This window comes from Erinaceus europaeus, chromosome 8 (genome assembly GCF_950295315.1).
Source record: "Erinaceus europaeus chromosome 8, mEriEur2.1, whole genome shotgun sequence".
Taxonomy (NCBI): domain Eukaryota; kingdom Metazoa; phylum Chordata; class Mammalia; order Eulipotyphla; family Erinaceidae; genus Erinaceus; species Erinaceus europaeus.
This window is the reverse complement of record NC_080169.1, coordinates 29,341,933-29,358,140: the sequence shown is the minus strand read 5'-3', so window position 1 is coordinate 29,358,140 and position 16,208 is coordinate 29,341,933. Positions and strand designations below refer to the sequence as shown.

Below are 16,208 nucleotides of genomic sequence, written 5' to 3'. Positions count from 1 at the left end.
TGCATTTGGTTGATAGATCTGGTCTTTTCTAGTCTTCAACTTCTGAAAGTTCCCCAGCCCTGCATTTAAAGAAAAGCAACAAAAACTTACTGAAGGAACAAGCCTGGTGTGCCTTTTAAGGCAACCCATATTCTAGGTAGCTTTTTTTTTTTAAATTTTTATTATTTTTTTATTTACTAGATAGAGACAGAAAGAGATCCAGAAGGAAGGGGAGATAGAGAGGGAGAGAGGAAAAGAGACAAATGCAGTGCTGCTTCACCCCTCATGAGCTTTCCCCCTGCAGGTGGGAGCCAGGGGGTTGAACCTGGATCCTTGTGCAGTGGAGCATGTACACTCAGCGAGTGTGCAACAGCCTGACACCAGTAGTCAGTTTCCTTGCGATACATTCAATTTTTTTTTAATTAGTAACCTAGATTTAGAATTTGGGAAATTTTGTGTGATATTCTGGATTTCTACATACTTTTTGAAAAATGTCAAAAAACCTAGCAGTCCTAAGCCAGTGTTTACAATTTGAGGTACTAGTTTGTGGCACTACATATCAGCTAGCTATGGTTTGTGGGACTGTGTATGAGGCTTGTCTTCAAATTAGCCCCATCACATGCCACCTACCTGTATGGTCCCTGTAGGAACCTGAGTTCATGACTATATCTAGTTATATATGCTGTTTATGAGACAGAACTGATAGAATAAGATTTAACTTAAAGAACTGGCTCATGGGATTGTGAAGCCTGGAAAATCTGAATCCCACAGGGCAAGTCAACATACTGGAGATGCATGCAGGAGTGTGAAGGTACAGCCTTGCAGAATTTCTTTTTTTCCAGGAAACCTGTGTTTTCTCAGAAGGCCTTACACTAATTGAATAAGGACACACTAAGGAGGGCAACACTCTCTACCTAAAGCCAACTGGTAGTGCATATTGTTTCTACAGAATACTTTCAAAGAAGTACTTTCAATATAGACTAGGGTTTAAGTAACAGGGCACCACAGTCAAATTGACACATAACTGAACAGTCAAATTGACACATAACTAATTATCACATGAATTTTACTCTAAAACCCAGCATAAACATAAAACTTAGCTTTCCTCTCCCAAGGATTTGCTCCTGATTCATACCAGTTGTCCACTGATGTACAACAAACAACTGGGGTCTGGCAGTGGCATACCTGGTAGGGCATGCACATTACAGTGCACAAGGACACTGGCTCAACCTCCCTAGTCCCCACCCATGGAGGTAGGTTAAAACTTCACTAGCAGAGGAACAGGGCTGCAGTTATTTCTTTCTTCCACTCCATCTCCCCCTTCACTGTCAATTTTTCTCTGTCTCTATCTAAAATAAATAAAATATAAAACAATAAAATATTAGGGGGGGGGGTGACTTCCAGAGGCGAGGCTACAGAGAAGCAGCAACTGTGTATCTTTCCTCTCCTCTCCTGGGTCAACTAGAAATACCAAGGAGATCATCTGGGACCACAAAAAGACAAGACTACAACGACTTCAGGACCCCACCAAATCACCAGTAAGTACAAACACATGTGGCTCCTGGAGAGATAGAAGCCTAGAGAGAGATTAAGTGGTTGGTAACAATCAGCAGTTTACCAGTGGAGACACCACTCTAATCTGTTTCACCAACAAAAAGACGGCTGAAGAGAAGAGAGAACTCCCCTAAGACTCACCAAATGCAACTGTAAGTCTCCATTGCTACTGCCCTCAGAATATGGCGCAGTGGGGGGGTGGGGAGCCCTGTGCTGACACCAGGGGACAGAGAACTAATGAGAAAACTCAGGAGAAGATCTATACCTGGGTGGCATAGCAGTGGGGCTGTGAGAGTGTCTTTGCATAACCACCAGATTATCTCTGCCCCACCCTGCTTTATCTCTTGGCCAGAAGTCAGTGATTAAGCTAAGAAGCCTACTTGTAGTTTAAAATCCCTCAGACTCCCATAGCCTGCAGGGAAGAAAAAGAACAAATGAGACTTTTAAGCCACTGTGCTTGAACTCAGGGATTAAATTAATATTGAAATAACTGTCAATTTCCACAACTGTAAACTTTTTAAGTAGACACAAGTCAATCCAGAGAAGAGTGATCTGTAATTTGAAAAGTACTGAGAGTGGTACCTCATAACATACTATATAAAATAGTTAAACCAACAAGAAGAAATACTGAAGAAATGAACCAGGAAAAGAGTCCAGTGAAAAGCCCCCCAAAGGCTGAAGCACAACATAATGATGTCAACATCCAAATGCTTGCTAAGGAAATAGTCACAGGAGTGAGTAAAGAGTTTGAAAGAATTGTCATCAGAAATGCAGAAACAACAAATGAGACCCTGGAAGAAAACACTAATTATCTCAAGGTTAGTAGAGAGCTGAAAGCTAAAATAGCTGAGCTAGGAACAAAACTAGCTGAACAAGCTAAAACAGTATCAGAACAGGGTAACAAAATAGATGAACTCCAGAAAACAGCAGTGGGGAGATAGAATAGAATCAATGAGGCTGAAGACAGAATTAGCAAGATAGAGGATGGATTAGAGACAACTAAAAATAAGTAAGAGATCTCAAAAAGAGATTAAGAGATACTGAAAACAACAACAGAGACCTATGGGATGACTACAAAAGAAATAATATATGAATTATTGGCTTACCAGAGGAAGAAAGAGAGGGAGGGAAAGAACACATTCTTCAGGACATAATAGCTGAAAACTTCTCTAGTCTAGACAACATCAAAGACATAAAGGTTCAAGAAGCCCAGAGGGTCCCAAACAGAATTATCCCAGACTTAAAGACACCAAGATACATCATACTTAGAATGGAAAGGAATAGGATAAAAAAAGGATCCTGAAGGCTGCAAGAGAAAAACAAAGAGTCACCTACAGAAGAAAACCCATAAGATTAGTAGCATACTTCTCCTCACAAACCCTACAGGCCAGTAGAGAATGGCAAGATATCTATCGAGTACTCAATGAGAAAGGCTTTCAACCAAGACTACTATATCCTGCTAGCCTGTCATTCAGACTACATGGGGGCATAAAAACCTTCGCAGACAAGCAACAGTTGAAAGAATAAGCTATCACCAAGCCTGCCCTGAAAGAAGTTCTGAAAGGTCTCCTATAAACAGACCACCATAAATATGCCATAGATCAGGACACTCTAAAAATTGACAAGAATGGCATTAAAATATCTTTAATCTTTCCTATCAATAAATGTCAATGATCTGAATTCACCTATTAAAAGGCCTATTAAATTCCTATTAAAAATAGGAAGATGGGTTAGAAAACACAACCCAACAATATGCTGTCTACAGAAAACCCACCTAAGTCAACAAGACAAACACAGACTCAAGTGAAAGGATGGAAAACTATCATACAAGCCAATGGACCACAAAAAAGGACAGAAACAGCTATTCTCATATCTGACACAATAGACTTTAAAATAAATAAAATTTTAAAAAATATGGATGGACACTAATTACTGCTCAGAGGATCAGTCAATCAAGAGGACTTAACAAATATTAACATCTATGCACCCAATGAGAAGCCATCTAAATACATCAAACATCTACTGAAAGAGCTACAGCAATATATTAACAGCAACACAGTCATAGTAGGGGACTCAACACCCCACCCTCTCAACTTGACAGAGAACATCCAGGCAGAAAATCAATGAAGACATGAGGGAGCTAAATGAGATAGATAAACTAGAACTATTGGACATTTTCAGAGTCATTCATCCCAAGAAACTGGAATATACATTCTATAAGTCCACATGGGTCATTCTCAAGGATAGAACATATGTTAGGCCACAAAGACAGCATTAGCAAATTCAAGAGCACTGAAATCCTCCCAGGCGTCTTCTCAGACCACAGTGGAATTAAAATAACACTTAACAATCAACAAAAGATTAGTAAAAGTCTCAAAATGTGGAAGCTCAACAGTACACTACTTAACAACTACTGGGTCAAAGAGAATACAAAGGAAGAAATCAAAATGTTTTGAGAGTTCAATGAAGACACAAGCTATGAAAATATATGGGGCACAGCTAAGGCAGTCCTGAGAGGGATATTCATAGCCATACAAGCACACATTTGGAAACAAGAAAAACCACAAATAAACAACCTGATTGCACACCTTAAAGACCTAGAAGAAGAAGAAGAACAAAGGAACCCTAACGTAACCATAAAGACAGAAATAAGTAAAGTGAGGGCCGAAATAAATAATATTGATAATAAGAAAACCATATAAAATATCAATGAAAGTGTTTGTTCTTCAAAAGAGTGAACAAAACCAACAAACCTTTAGCCAGACTCACAAAACAGAAAAGGGAGAAGACCCAAATAAATCAGATACTAAATGAAAGAGGAGATATCACAAAGACACTGCAGAAATTCAGCATAACATGCAAGGCTTCTATAAACAACTATATGCCACCAAGCTAGAGAACCTGGAAGAAATGGACTATTTCCTAGATATAGAAGAACTTCCAAAATTAAGTAAAGGGGAACTAGATAGCATGAACAGGCCCATCACAGCTAATGATATTGAAACAGTTATCAAAAACCTTCCCAAAAATAAAAGTCCTGGACCAGATGGTTTTACAAATGAATTGTACAAAACCTTCAAAGAAGAACTAATACCTCTACTTTTAAAAGTCTTCCAGAAGATTGAAGACACTGGAATACTCCCTTCCAGCTTCTATGAAGCCAACATCACTTTGATACCAAAAGCAGAAAGGGAAACAACCAAAAATGAAAACTACAGACCAATATCTCTGATGAACATAGATGCTAAAACATTGACCAAAATTCTAGCAAACCGGATATAGAAGTATATTAAAAAGCTTGTTCATCATGACCAAGTGGGGTTTATCCCAGGGATGCAAGATTGGTTTAACATATGTAACTCAATCAACATGATCCACCACATCAATAAAAGCAAGACCAAAAACCACATGGTCATATCGATAGATGCAGAGAAAGCCTTTGACAAAATATGACATCCCTTTATGATCAAAACACTACAAAAAATGGGAATACATGGAAAATTCCTTAGGATAGTGGAGTCTACATAAAGCAAACCTAGAGCCAACATCATACCGAATGGTGAAAAACTGGAGGCATTTCCCCTCAGATCAGGTACTAGACAGGGTTGCCCACTATCACCATTATTATTCAACATAGTGTTGGAAGTTCTTGCCATAGCAATCAGGCAGGAGCAAGGAATTAAAGGGATACAGATTGGAAGAGAAGAAGTCAAACTCTTCCTATTTGCAGATGACATGATAGTATACATAGAGAAACCTAAAGAATCCAGCAAGAAGCTTTTGGAAATCATCAGGCAATACAGTAAGCTGTCATCTACAAAATTAACATTCAAAAGTCAGTAGCATTCCTCTATGCAAACACTAAGTTAGAAGAAGTTGAAATGCAGAAATCAATTGCTTTTACTATAGCAACAAAAACAATAAAATACCTAAGAATAAACCTAACCAAAGAAGTGAAAGACTTATATACTGAAAAGTATGAGTCACTATTCAAGGAAATTGAAAAAGACACAAAGAAGTGGAAAGATATTCCATGTTCATGGGTTGGAAGAATTCACATCATCAAAATGAATATATTACCCAGAGCCATATACAAATTTACAAATGCTATCCCCATCAAAATACCAACCATATTTTTTAGGAGAATAGAACAAATGCTACAAATGTTTATCTGGAACCAGAAGAGACCTAGAATTGCCAAAACAATCTTGAGAAGAAAGAGCAGAACTGGAGGCATCACACTCCCAGATCTCAAATTGCATTATAGGGCTGTTGTCATCAAAACTGCTTGGTACTGGAACATGAATAGACACACTGACCAGTGGAATAGAATTGAGAGCCCAGAAGTAAGCCCCTACACCTATGGACATCTAATCTTTGACAAAGGTGCCCAGGCTATTAAATGGGGAAAGCAGATACTCTTCAACAAATGTGTTGGAAAAAATGGGTTGAAACATGCAGAAGAATGAAACTGAACTACTATATTTCACCAAATACAAAAGTAAATTCCAAGTGGATCAAGGACTTGGATGTTAGACCAGAAACCACCAGATACTTAGAGGAAAATATTGGCAGAACTCTTTTCAGCATAAATTTTAAAGACATCTTCAATGAAATGAATCCAATTACAAAGAAGACTAAGACAAGTATAAACCTATGGGACTACATCAAATTAAAAAGCTTCTTCACAGCAATAGAAACCACTACCCAAACCAAGAGACCCCTCAAAGAATGGGAGAAGATCTTTACATGCCATACATCAGACAAGAGGCTAATAACCAGACTATATAAAGAACTTGCAAATATCAACAACAAGACAACAAATAACAAAGAAGTTTTAAAACAAGATCAGAAAACACAATAGAACCTGAACTGGAGTTGGTGTATTGCACCAAAGTAAAAGACCCTGGGGTGGTTGGGGAGGGGGGTGAGAATACAGGTCCAAAAAGGATGTGGGGGTTGTATTGTTATGTGGAAAACTGAGAAATGTTATGCATGTACAAACTGCTGTATTTACTTTAGAATGCAAAACATTAATCCCCCAATAAGGAAATTTAAAAAAATAATAAAGGCCATCATTCATAGTCTTTCCTGCATAGTCTTTAGACAAGACACCTACAGGGAAGGGAGAGAAGCAGAATATTTCATATCTTACAGTTCTGCAAAGCACATACATATGGCCCAGATGGTGGTACATCTGGTTAAGTACACACATTACAGTTTGCAAAGACCCGGATTCAAGACCCTCATCCCCACCTGCAGGAGGTAAGCTTCATGAGTGGTGAAGTAGGGATGCAGGTGTCTCTCTGTCTCTTTCACTCTCTCTATCTCCCCACCCCCTCTCAAATACTCTTTGACTCTATCCAATAATTCAATAATAAATAAATAGATTAGAAAAAAAGCACACACTTGTTCAATTTATTTGCAAGAGTTATATTCCACATTTAAGTGAAAATCATAACTACAGTGAGATGATCACAAAACAGCTGGCTAGCAGAAACAATTTCCTAATGAGTACAAGAAAGCAACTAGTAGCCAAGCCATTTTTTCTTTTCTTTCTATTTTTTTTCTTTTGCCTCCAGGGTTATTGCTGGGGCTAGGTGCCAGCATTATAAATACACTGTTCCTGGTGGCCATTTTTTTTATTTGATAGGACAGAGAAAACTCGAAGGGGAGGGGAACATAGGGTAATAGACAGAAAGACATCTGGATATCTGCTTCACCACTTATGAAGTAACCCCTAGCAGGTGGGGAGCCAGGGGCTCAACCCTGAATCCTTGCACCAGTCCTTGTGCTTTGTACTATGTGCCCTTAACCCAGTGTGCTACCGCCTGGCTCACAAGCCATTCCTGTCTATATGGAACATGGGGGACAGAGTTATGCTAAATTATGCATTCTCACAAAGTTAAAGAGGGCCTTCTTTTTTCCCTTTTTACACACTCTGCCATCACAGTTGAGAGTTTACACAACTTTTTCCATTCTGAAGTTTATTTATAGCTTCTTGTAAATAAGCAGTCTCAGCTGCAGCCTGCCAAGCACACATGAAAGGCTTACAGAAACAAGACAAGAATTTAAACAAAGAGCTGTCCAGACTCTTTTGACATTCCAATTTTTACTAATTACAAGATGGGGAAGAAGAAAAACAGTGTCAAATATGAGCTCAGCATGGTGATAATTCCAGTTGATTACACTCAACTACCATATGATGTAGAGGGAAAGTGGGATAAAAATGTGAATGAAGTGCAAGTGCTCTAAAAGAAATTTTTAAAAAGTGAATGAGGCAACTTTAAAGAAAGGAAGCAAAATCAAAATTCCCCACTAACAGAAACAGTGACTTCATAAAATATGAGATCACATATAAGGGCTTTATGTTTTCATCACTCCTTCCTGTTTTTTCCATCCAGATCTTTTTTTTTTTTTTCTTGCCACCATGTTATCACTCTCGCCTGGTACTTGCACAAAAAATTTACTGCTCCCTGGGGCCTTTTTTCTTTTTTCCCTTTTTTCTTGACAGGACAAATAGATATTGAGAGGGGAGAAGGAGGGAGAGAGGGAGAGAAACAGAAAGACAACTGCAGTACTTGCTTAACCACTTGTGAAGCTTCCCCTCTCCCAACCCCCACAGTTGGGGAGCAGGGCTTGAACCCAGGTCCTTGAGATGTTAACATACACACTTAGCCAGGTGCACCACCACCCAACCTTTCCCAGATCATTTTATAAACAGATATCAAGTATTTTTCTCTGCCTCCCCAAGCCCCCAACCCTGAAAAAAAAAAAAGACACAGCAACAACAATACACATTCGTCCAGTTTCAGTTTCAAGCATACATATATCTCTGTACTGGATACACTGGCATTTGGGCCTTGTTCCCAAATATTTTCCCAAAAACCTTTACAGGAAAACTAAAGGAGATCAAGAGGTGCTTCGGTCCTTTAAATGATGTTTCTTTAAGGGGAATGAATGCATGCTGGGACAGCCTGAGGGTGCTTCGTTCAGAAGCACCTGCTCTCTGATTTGGAGAGAACTCCACCAGAGCCAACCTAGGCTGCTGCACGGGAGAGGGATCAAGAACTCGTGCTGGGCTAGTGTTGCAGGAGAGAGAGAGAGAGAGAGAGAGAGAAAGAGAGAGAGAGAGACTCTGGGACTTGCGGAGCAGAATGCAATCCAATGTGTTTATTAATTAGAAAAGAGTCTGCCTTTAAATATCTTCTAAGACAGAAGTGGTAGGGTGGAAAACAGGAAGTACATAGGATAAGGGGGTGGAGTGAAAAAAAAGCTTGAACCAGTGGAGATTAAACCAATGGGGAGTAAACCAGTGTGGGTCTCAAACAAAACAATGATTATGTAAATAGACCACAGCATTAAACAATGTAGCAGACCTGGTGTAATGAACAACAAATGCAGACATAACTGGGTGAAAAGTATTAAGTTTGGGGTCACACGATGGCACACCTAGTTAAGCACATACTTTATAATGTGCAAGAAGGTAGGTTCAGGCCCCTAGTTCCCATCTACAGGGGGGAAGCTTCATGAGTGGTGAAGCAGTGCTGCAGGTGTTTCTCTGTCTCTTTCACTTTCTATCTTCCCCATCCCTCTCAATTTCTCTCTGTCTTTATCCAATAATAAATAAGTCTTAAACTTTCTTATTTTTCACTTAATATCTTTAACAGAGTATGAAAGAAATTAAGGCTAGATGGTAGATTTTATCTATTGTTCTTTTCACAAATATTTATAGTAATCTTCAAAAGAAAAAATGCTTTCTAGAGGCATTCCTGAAACACAATTTTTTTAAATAATTTTATTTGGGGCTTAATGGTTTATAGTACAATTGCTTACACAGAGGTACGATTTCTCATGTTCCTGTGATAGGTGTCTGCCAAACATTCTCACCCCCAATTTAAGCCCTTTTCCACCATCATGCACCAGGACCCCAACATTTTCTCTACCACTTTCATCCTTCTCTTTGCCCAGAGTCCTTTGCTTTGCTGCAATACACTACACCTATCTCAAGTTTCCTTTGTGTTTTCCCTATTCTGTCCCCATTTCTTAAGTTCCACCATTAAGTGAGATCATACAGTATTTGTCATTCTTCTTTTGGCTTAACTCACTTAACATGATTCTCTCAAATTTTCTCCAAGATAAGGTAAAGAAAATGACTTCATCATTGTTAATAGATGATATATTCACAGCTTTCTTTGTGACTCATCTGTCATTGGGCATCCTGGTTGCTTCCAATTTGAGCTATTACAAATTTGCTACTATGAACATGGGTATATTTAAGTATTGACTTTTCTGTAGAGCCAACAAAGCTCTATACCACAGAGAGGAACCTAAACCCTAAAACAGTTCATGAGTCTTGCTAACATATATATTTCACTAGGCAACAGAATAATGTCTCCTGAAATGAACTGTTGGAAGTTCCCCACAGGAGAACTTTTCTTCAGTGAGGAGCCTCAAATGGCACCTCTCTGGAAGCAGTTATGACTATAAGAGTGTACAAGGAACTGAAATATTCCCATAAATTTTAATGTTTAACTTCAGCATTTCTTCTCCCAGAAAAATCTAAATAGAAATGGTGCCCAATTACTTTAGTAGACAGGAGAACTAACAGTCTCCTACTGCCAAGTGCTTGGAGAAGTTGAGAATAATGATATGCATCTCAAAAGAGTTTTTTAGATCATGGACTTTCCCTCCAATCCCCATTTGGGGGGAGTTTTTTATTTTGTATGTCAAAGATATTTCTTATATATATATAGTTAGGGGTTAAGAGGAGAGAGGAGGAGGGTTAAGAAATAACAACTTTACTTGCTTGAATATTGCAACCTAAAGAAGAAGACAGGCATAACAGAAAGAGAGAAGATGGAGAGCATAGCCAAGGCAGAGGCTTGGAGGAGTCACCGAACACAGCCATCCATCATCCCTAACCTCAGAAAGCCTTCAGTGGGCATTTAGAAAAATAGTCTGATTTTTTTTTTCAATGTTGAAACACAGAGCTCATGAAATCAATTTCCTTGCCTCATCAATTAATTAGAGCCACTTTTATCGCTTAGAATTTATTTAAAGTGAAGGTAAGAATGATGATATTAGAAATATGAATCTCCTTGACAACATGAGTGATGGTTCCCAGAAGTTTTCTTTATGGTTTCCGATACTATCGCTATCACTGTTTATCACTGGCACAAACAGGTCCCGCAGAGATGTCCAGAAGATGAGGCATTTAAATCAACACTTTATCCTTCTTAGTGCTTTTTTCATCCATCTATCATTTCCTTCTTTACTGAACCCTCTCCTCTACCTCTTGACTAAGAAGAAGTATATTGTTTCTCTGACTTAGTATTGGTTTTATAGGCATGGGCATTTTTTTTACTTTCACCCCTCATAGCAGCTCTACATCTGACAGGGTTTCTTATACAAAGACAATTTTCTTTAACTGAAAAGTGAGAGTATTTATTTAGTGTTTACTCTGTGTCTATGGCGTTTGGTTTCTTACCTTGCCAGGAATTTTGATAGATAATTCATTCTTGTGGGGGGGTTGTACTATGCACTATAAGATGTTGTCTGATGGGAGTCTGGCGGGAGCGCAGTGGGTTAAGCGCACGTGGCACAAAGCACAAGGGCTGGAAGATCCTGGTTCGAGCCCCTGACTCCCCACCTGCAGGGGAGTCGCTTCACAAGTGGTGAAGCAGGTCTGCAGGTGTCTATCTTCCTGTCCTCCTCTCAGTTTTCCCATCCCCTCTCCATTTCTCTCTGTCCTATCCAACAATGACGACAACAATAATAACTATAACAAGGGCAACAAAAGGGAATAAATAAATAAATAATGAAAAAAATTTTTTAAAAAGATGTTGGCTGACGCCCTAACCTCTCACCACTAGACTGCAATAGTGCCTTCTTCCTTCAGTTTTAACAACTCAAAAAAAAAATTCTGTTTAATGACTCTGTAGAGTAAGACTGTTCTCAGTTGAGAAATATTAGACTAAGAAAATTGCAAGAGAAATGGGAGAGTCATTTTACTGGATTATTTTAGAATCTTATGGAAATATGGAATGTTATATATAGAAATATCCTTAGAAACAATCTTGATCAACTCTTTTTTTATTAGTAAGTAAAGTTAAGAAAAGCACAGTGATATTAAATGACTTTCTTAGTCATCTGTGCAATTAAAACATTCCAAAAGATAAAGGCAAGATAAATCAAGTCTAAATTGAACTTTTATAGATTTCAGATGTTGTTAAATCAAAATAAAGGGGGCAGGGGATAATGTTAAGTAGCAGATGAACACTTGAGAAATGATACTAGCCAGAAAGAAGATTTTAGGCATGATATGTATGAGTATAGCATGAGTGAAGGTGTAAAGATAAAAGTAGAACATGGAATGTTAGAGGGATGAGGCAGAGGTTAACCTAGAATGGCAAGAAATAACATTAGCTATTAGGGGAAGATGACCAGAGGGCTCTGAACTTCAATGTCATCAGAAGCAATTATAGAAGCCAGACCTTCCACCTTTTGCACCTCATAGTGATCCTGGGTCTATACTCCCAGAGGGATAAAGAACAGGAAAGCTATCTGGGGAGGGGATGAGATACAGAGTTCTGGTGGTGGGAACTGTGTGGAGTTCTACCCCCCTTATCCTGTGGTTTTTGTCAGTGTTTGATTTTTATAAATAAAAATTAAAAATTAAAAAAATAATCTAGAAAGAAAATAGGTAAGAAAAAAAAAAAGGAAGAATACTCAGAAGTAGTAAGTGTAACTTAGAAAGGAAAAGGAGGCAGGACCATAGAAAAAAGGGAGCAACTAAATATAAATGTAGAGATGTAGCTATAGAAATAATAGTCAACCTGTATCTATGATCTTGGGAGAACTAATATGTTTTTTTTTTCCTCCAGGGCTATTACTGAGGCTCGGTGCTGGCACTATGAATCCACTGCTCTTGGTGGCCATTTATTTTCTTTTTTTTTTTTTTTTAATATTTACTTATTTCCTTTTTGTTGCCCTTGTTGTTGTTGTTGTTATTATTGTTGTTGATGTCATCATTGTTGGATAGGACAGAGAGAAATGGAGAGAGGAGGGGAAGACATCGAGGGGGAGAGAAAGACACCTGCAGGCCTGCTTCACTGCTTGTAAAGTGACTCCCCTGCAGGTGGGGAGCCGGGGGCTCGAACCAGGATCCATATGCCAGTCCTTGCACTTTGAGCCACCTGCACTTAACCCGCTGCGCTACCGCCCAGCTCCCTATTTTTTCTTTTCTGTTTTATTGGATAGGACACAAAGAAAGTGAGAGAAAGACATCTGCAGACCTGCTTTGCAGCTTATGGAGTATTTCCCTGCAGGTGGGGGGCTGGGGGCTAGAACCTGGGTCCTTGTGGGTATCCTTGTGCTTAGTAGTATGTGTGCTCAATCGGGTGCACAACCACTCTGCCCCTCCAATGCAATTTCCAATGGAGGGAATAGAGACATTGAACTCTGGTGGTGGGGAAGGTAGGCAATTAATAGTACCCTGTGATCTTATATCTTTGCAAGTAAGTACTAAATCACTAATAAAAATAAATAAATAACATTAGAGAGGTTGGGTATATCTGAATTCTGGATGTTTCTAATTTCCTAGATCAAATTCTACTAGACCACAAACTAGTTGTGGTCTAGTAGAATCCCTCCCAGAACCCCCCCCCCCAACTTCTGATATCTTCTTGGGGAAGCAGAAAAAAATGGAAACATACATAATGGGAGTCAAGACTTGAGTTCTAGTCTCAGCAATCCATTGAGTCATGTGAAATAGAACAAGCCCCTTTACTTCCCTAGGTCTCAGTTCCACAAGGTTAGACACACCTGCTCTCATATACACCTGTTTGTCACTTGCCCTCTAATGTCTGAGCAGGTTCCCTAATGGGGCTATAAGGTGAGTAAAATATAAATTTACATCCAAACACATAACATCACAGCCACATGTGAACAGCCTGACTGTGAGAAAATGTCCTGAAGTTCCAAATTCCTGATTAGTGACAATATTTTTTGTTATAGAATAGCCCTGCCATTTCCAGACCTGATTTTGCTAAACATACAATTGCATAGTTCAGAAAAAAAAATAATGTACAACAGATGATGGCAAGTGAACAGACAACAAGCTGTCTAACTCAATTATTACAATAACACTCAGTAAAATTCAACAAAGTTAGTAAAAGAAGACACTGGCGTGGATGAGAGCAAAAAGATTATGAGACAATAATTTCTACTCAGTGAGGAACAGCATAAACAAGATTTAAAAGGACAGATTTTAAAAAGATGAGAAATGTTATTGGCAATGTCTAAAGCCAGTGAGAGATTAATATAAAACATCTATGGAAATCATGAAGATACTTAAGAAACAGAAATCGATCCCAAAAGAAAAATAATCAAACACAATTAGCAAAAGAAAAAACTCAAAAGCTAGAAAGAGTACCCTGAGATACTCAAAATCAGGAATAATCAAGGATATGGAAATTCAAATGAATAAGATATTTATTTTCACCTATAAGACAACTGGCTAATGCCAAAACATTGGCAGAAGTATAGAAACTGTGCACTGTGGTGTGAGTATAAACTTACTCTGTAAGTATGGAGAGAAATCTAACAGATAATGATCTAATGGGGCTAAGGGGGCTATAAGGTGAGGAAAATACAATTATTTAGTACATTTATATTTATGACCTTTACTGGGTAAACTTCTGTATTAGTTTCTTAGGGTTGTCTTAGCAAAGTACCATAAATTTATTGATTTTTAAGGAAACAGAAATTTGATGTTATTAAATTTAATGATAAATAAAGTTAAATTGATGGTTAAAGTGTTGCAATATAGTGAAAAAAAGATTCTCCCACAGTTCATAAGGTCAGAAGTCTATAATGAAGATATCCAGGAGGGCTGGAGGTGGGAACGACAGAGCCAAGATGAAAAACCAGCAGGTTCTGCTTTTATTTGTCTCCACAACTACAATAAAAACTATAATATACATGGAAAATCATGCATAGATATAGGGTTAGATTTAATAAACTCTGACAATGTAAAAAGGCCCAGCATTCAGGCAGAAAGGACACATTAATTCATATACCAAAGATAACAGAAATGCCTGTTGGCTCCTCACCTCTCAGCCTGGCTTACCCATGACCTGGCTCCAGGGTAGTCACTCCCCAGATGCATGCAGCTCTCTGAGGTCCCTGCATGCATCACACTCCTGCTCCATAGCACACCACCCCCAGCAATTACAATTTTGTGACCATAGCTGTGCAATACAAGGGAATTGGAAATAAAGGTTACAAACCATTTGGAAATAGCATCTGAAACTTGAAACCACTGATCCTCACAGAAAACCAGACATTAAGAGAACACAAAAGAAATCACCCCCAGTGATGGCCCAAAACGGTAGCTTGAAGAAAACTCCAAACCCAACTTCCTAAAGAAGTTATGGCCATAGTGATGCTCACTGAAATGAAAAGTTCAATGGAAGAAATTTTTTAGATTTTAAAATATTTATTTATTTATTTTCCCTTTTGTTGCCCTTGTTATTTAACATTGTTGTGGTTACTATTATTATTGATGTCATTGTTGTTAGATAGGATAGAGAGAAATGGAGAGAAGAGGGGAAGACAGAGAGGGGGAGAGAAAGACAGATACCTGCAGACCTGCTTCACCGCTTGTGAAGCGACTCCCCTGCAGGTGGGGAGCCGGGGGGCTCGAACCGGGATCCTTAAGACGGTCCTTGCGCTTTGCGCCACATGTGTTTAACCTGCTGACCACCACCCAACTCCCAGAAGAAATTTTTAACAAAGTCACAGAAGAAATCAGAGACTAAGAATTCAGTAACTGAAGTTAAAACAAACAATAGATGAGTCTCAGTAAGACAGAAGTTAGAGGTTGAACTGGTGAGCAGGAATGTAAGGCAAAGGAAACAAGTTGAGAGAGAGAAATAGAGATATATAGAGAGAAAGAACAAACAATCCACAATGAGATTCTACCTCACACCTGTGAGAATGGCTCCTATCAGCAAAACAAGAAATAAGTATGGAAAAAGAGGAACTCTGTTACACTGCCGGTGGGAATGCAAACTGGTGCAGTCATTATAACGAAGAGTATGGATTATGGATAATCCTTAAACAAGTAAGAGTAAAGGGGCCAGGTGGTGGTATTCTTGGTTGAGCACACACATTACAACACACAAGGATCTAGGTTTAAGTCCCCAGTTACCACCTGCAGGGGAAAATGAGTAGTGTAGCTGTCAGTCCTTCAGAACTCTCTCTCTCTCTCCTTTATCTCTCTCTCTCCTTTTTCTCTCTCTCCATCTCCCTTTTCCCTCTTGATTTCCCTCTGTCTCTATCCTAAGTAAATAAATAAAAATAAGAATAGAAATATCTTTTTTTTTAATTTTTTAAAAATATTTTATTTTATTTATTTATTCCCTTTTGTTGCCCTTGTTTTATTGTTGTAGTTATTATTGTTGTTGTCGTCGTTGTTGGATAGGACAGAGAGAAACGGAGAGAGGAGGGGAAGACAGAGAGGGGGAGAGAAAGATAGACACCTGCAGACCTGCTTCACCGCCTGTGAAGCGACTCCCCTGCAGGTGGGGAGCTGGGGTTCGAACCGGGATCCTTATGCCGGTCCTTGTGCTTTGCGCCACCTGCGCTTAACCCGCTGCGCTACAGCCCGA

General features: G+C 38.9%; 1 long non-coding RNA gene across 1 annotated transcript in view; it reads right to left on the bottom strand.

Annotated features, from left to right (window-relative positions):
- LOC132539891 (uncharacterized) overlaps nt 1-14,831 on the bottom strand; it is a 144,517-nt gene extending 129,686 nt beyond the window's left edge. The window contains exon 1 of the long non-coding RNA XR_009551177.1: nt 14,666-14,831. This is a non-coding gene — a long non-coding RNA (uncharacterized LOC132539891). The remainder of the gene's footprint in view (nt 1-14,665) is intronic.
- Between the last annotated feature and the right edge of the window lie 1,377 nt (nt 14,832-16,208).